This window comes from Camelina sativa, chromosome 5, assembly GCF_000633955.1.
Source record: "Camelina sativa cultivar DH55 chromosome 5, Cs, whole genome shotgun sequence".
In the NCBI taxonomy this organism is placed as follows: Eukaryota; Viridiplantae; Streptophyta; class Magnoliopsida; order Brassicales; family Brassicaceae; genus Camelina; species Camelina sativa.
In genome coordinates this window covers 8,257,325-8,261,701 of record NC_025689.1, presented here as the reverse complement: position 1 = coordinate 8,261,701, position 4,377 = coordinate 8,257,325, and the positions used below count along the sequence as shown (strand labels likewise).

General features: G+C 32.7%; 1 pseudogene; it reads right to left on the bottom strand.

Moving 5' to 3' along the window:
* LOC104786150 lies at positions 1,717–2,765 on the bottom strand (annotated as a pseudogene).

Below are 4,377 nucleotides of genomic sequence, written 5' to 3'. Positions count from 1 at the left end.
TTTTTTTTTTTTTTTTTTTTTTTTTGAGTTGACGAAATAAGAAACCCAAGCCAAGGATACATGAGACTGTGGGGGATCTCAGTTTAAGAACAAAATAAGAATGGTTTTCGAGAACCGTGACATTCCTATTTATCATATTTCATAATCGGGACGACTATAAAATTACTATAGATGATCTATTAAATACGAGACAACAAAAAATAGTATAATGGATAGGGTGTGATGAGTAATTTTGATACCCCACTGTACGTGAGAAATAAATTTTTCTATAATTTTTAAGTGACATAAATAATTTGGCATACACTAACTCACTATGAGAGATAAAATTTTCTATATAATCGCAATTATACTGTGTTATCCTTTTAAATTGGTGATTCACATAGTCCTTTCATAATTAATACTGATGTTGTAATATATAGTGATGTTGTAGTATTTTGTGATTTTTATGCTCCCCAAGTTAGTTGACCTGAGATCCTCTTGTATATGCGATGTAATCATTTAAGATCAATAATACAAACATTCTAAAACCCAGCTCCGCGCTTTTAGTTTCTACATTTTGAGCGATTCTCATGATCTTATGTATAACTACTTTGATGTTTAAAGGAGATAGTGTTTGTATTTTATTTCGTATGGATATATATATATGTACGGACGAGAGTACGAGACCATGCACTATGAGTCTATGACAAAATGGTGGTCAATGACAATTTGATGCCTTTGAGACGTAATCCTCTCCTTTTCAATAAGATCAATATCATGAAAGAAAATAAACGTTTATGTATCTTTGAATGACTTTTACAAAATAAAATTAAAAAAATGAGCCGCCGGCGTAGCATAATAGTAAAAGTGGAGGTGTATTCGATAAAACAAATTGAACTAACTGAATGGTGATAAGTCTGTAATTGATTTATAATGAGTTGGATGAATTTAACGAAATTATTAATTACGGTGACAAAATATTCTAAAGTACGTACGTACACATATTAGAAGTCACTAATTGATGAATAACCTAAGCTTTTTATAATAACCAAAAACTCTACCGACGCAAAAAAAAAAAATATAACCAATAAAAATGTTTTTGATGATGTTTTTTTTTTTGAAAAGAAATCCATTATTGAATAAAACATGAGATTTGTTATTTGAATGAGAAATTACTTGAAATAGTTTTACAAGTGTTGTGTATGTAAATCATAGGTAGGAAACGTGAAACTTTTTTTTGTTAGCGGGAAATTTGGTAAAATCAAAAATGATATGATTCTAAATTTAAGGAATTTTTTTATAGTAATTGTTCAGCTATTGTTTATATCATCCATCCGTATGAGTGAGATTATTTTTATTAGAAACTGAAATTAACGCTAACTATAACTTTGTTCCTTTTAACTAGTTTTCTGATCAAATTAAAGTAGAAAAAAAGAAATCTCTTTCTCTAACAAGTCTCTCTGAGATAACTGCCAAAGGCCCAAAACAATCCACCATCTAAAAAAAGACTATCACAAATGGGGAATAACCCAACAACCGACTCAAGCAATTGTAAACAATTTAGTAGGAGTGGTGAGAGGTCCAGATATATATATTTAATATTTTATGTTATAGTATAAAAATCCTGTTACACATATGGGATTCTTACCCAAATATTATATGCCCCGCTAGTAAACCAAGTAATGTACAGCAAAGCATACGAATCCTAGGTGGAAAATATTGATATTAATTAGCTAATTAAGAGTGAAGAGATGAGTTGTTTAATTAAGAATTCTCTTGTATGGAGAGAGTAGTAAAATAAAGTAAGTACTAATTTAGATTCGACTGATTGACAAATTAACTAACGTGACAGCCTGTATGTACCCAATAGCAACCAAATTTCACCACGTTCTTCTACGGGTTTATAGGAAAACCACTCAACCCCAAAACCAAAACAAATCAAAAACAAAAAAAAAGTAATAATCATCAGCACGATTGACCGTCCGAGTAGCACCGGAGCCTCTTCGTAGGAAAATCATGCCGGAAACCACCGTGAGCTGCGGCTGCGGCATGCTGCCACTCCTCAACGAGCAGGCCATTAATAAGCTCGACCTGGTGGACACCATTCCCATCCCCAAGCATACCTACCATGACACGGCCTGGTGGTTTGGTCTTTCGACGACCGGCACCGACAGGAACGTTCCGGAGTGCACCACCGGCGGTCCAGTAACGGTGGCAGCTTTACAAAAGTGTCGAGGCTGGTTAACGTTGTAGTTGTTAAAGTAACAGAACTTTGTCTCCATGCTCTTGCATCTTGGACACGGTATGATCTTGTCCGGACGTTTCTCCGCCGTCAGATCCGATGACGTTGATGATGATCTAACGGCTGTTGTAGCTTCCGACTCTGGAGGTTGTTTGATCTCTTGTTCCTTTTTCATCGTCTGAGTGTTGTTGAATGCAATGGTTTTGCCAAAGAGTTTAATCCCCTGAGAATCTTGAGTCGCCATGAAGAGAGTGGAAAGATTAGCTTATGAAAAGTATATGTTGCAGGTAAGAAATAGGAGAAGACGTCTTTTTATAGAAAGATGATAGTATAACTTTTTAGCAGGAATGGAGAAAGCAGAAAAGGAGATGAAAAGCGACTGAAGCAGTGGAGATTAAATAAAACATTTTGTTGGATAAAGTTGAAAAGCATATAGTATTAGGCGCATTCATCGCTTTATTTTATTTTACTTTTGGGTCTAGAATTCACATCTACACGTAAAACACGAATACCAGTGCAGATCAAGCTACAAAAACTTTCTTTATAAAGCTATTTATTTGAAAGAAAAAAAAAGAGGAATTGGAGTAAAGTAGTTTACTGTGAAACCATCATCGAGTCCGTAAAGTAGTATAGAGCGCAGAAGTCTTATCAACACGTTTTCCCTTTTTTGTCCACTTTACTCCTATTAATACGAATATGAAATAAATGAAAAATACATTTATTACGTAACAATGTTTAGACTTTAGACGAGTGGATGCTTGAACGTGATCCAACTTAAAGTAATCTCAGTTTATTTGAAAGAGATTCTTCTATATCCATGATCCATCTATTCACCATCCGAATTTGAGTGTGTTGTATTTTCATAGATTATTAACGAAGTTAGAATTTCTGTGTAAACGAAAATATAGTTGATCCTAATTTTTGCTAGCTACACATATTTTCCTTCAATATAGTATAAGCTTTTATCAAAAACAAAAAAGGCTGTATATAACAAAAGTGTTATAAAGAGAGAAGCAAATATGTGTTGGTAAGACTTTTGCATTAATAATTTACGGATTTGATTATGAATTCACAGTGCACGAACTACGAGTTCCACTTTACTTAACACTTTTAAAATAATTATCATTAGGTTTGAAGAAGAAATGTGCAACTCTCTAGACACCTAGGAGTCTTGCCCCATATATATATTTTCTTTTCAAAATCTGGATGAACTTGTGTGTATGTAACTATGTACTATGTAGTAGTAGTATATTTTGTCTCATACTGTATATACTACTCTTTTATTTATTTTTATAATTTTGAGACCGTTGGATTGAATTGTCCTCCTATCTTTACAGTTGATGAACTATTTTATTTACTTGAATTAATTCTGTTTGTTGAACAAAAAAAAAAAAAACAAAAGTACTATTAGTTCTGTTTTAGATGTGATCTTAAAAGACAAAGCCGTCAAAAAAGAAAAAGCTTGGTAATAAGTCAGTGTTGCGTAGGAAAAAGAGAAGAAAAGAAGAGGGTGAGCTTTTGAGACTCAGACATCGTTTATTCATATAACATCTTTTCACCCTTTGTCAGCTCTTCTTGTGGATCCCATTCAAGGTATAGCCTCCTCATAAGTCATAATTCATAACTATTCTCTTTGGTTTTAAATTTATACACCATTGTAGTGGCCAGATTGAAACTATGGTACATCATGTTTAGATGAACCGGTTTATATATACCGAATCAGATTGTCAATAACTGGATCAATACAGATTTGGTCATGAACCTAGCTAGTATGATCCGGTCCGTTAGTCAAGTCAAGTTGGATTCATATAAATATATTTGATTGAAAGAGGGAGTAGTGTCTTGAATGGAAATTGCTTTGAGAAAAAAAAAAAAAGATAAAGTTAAGCAAAAACACTTTTTTTCTGAAAATATGCCACTTTCAATTAACCTAATTCCATTATTCGGTTTGACGTATATATGTATAAAATTTAAAACTAAAGAAAGTAGAAAAAGAAAAAGGAAAAAAAGAGAACATTGATCGACATTCATCTTTTTATTTCTTTGAGTTTGATTTCATATTCATCTTCCCTTTAAAACTGTAGTATGATTTTTCATTGGTATCTTTTTAGTCATAAAAGAACAACTTTTACGACAGTATGGAAAGGAAAAGAAAA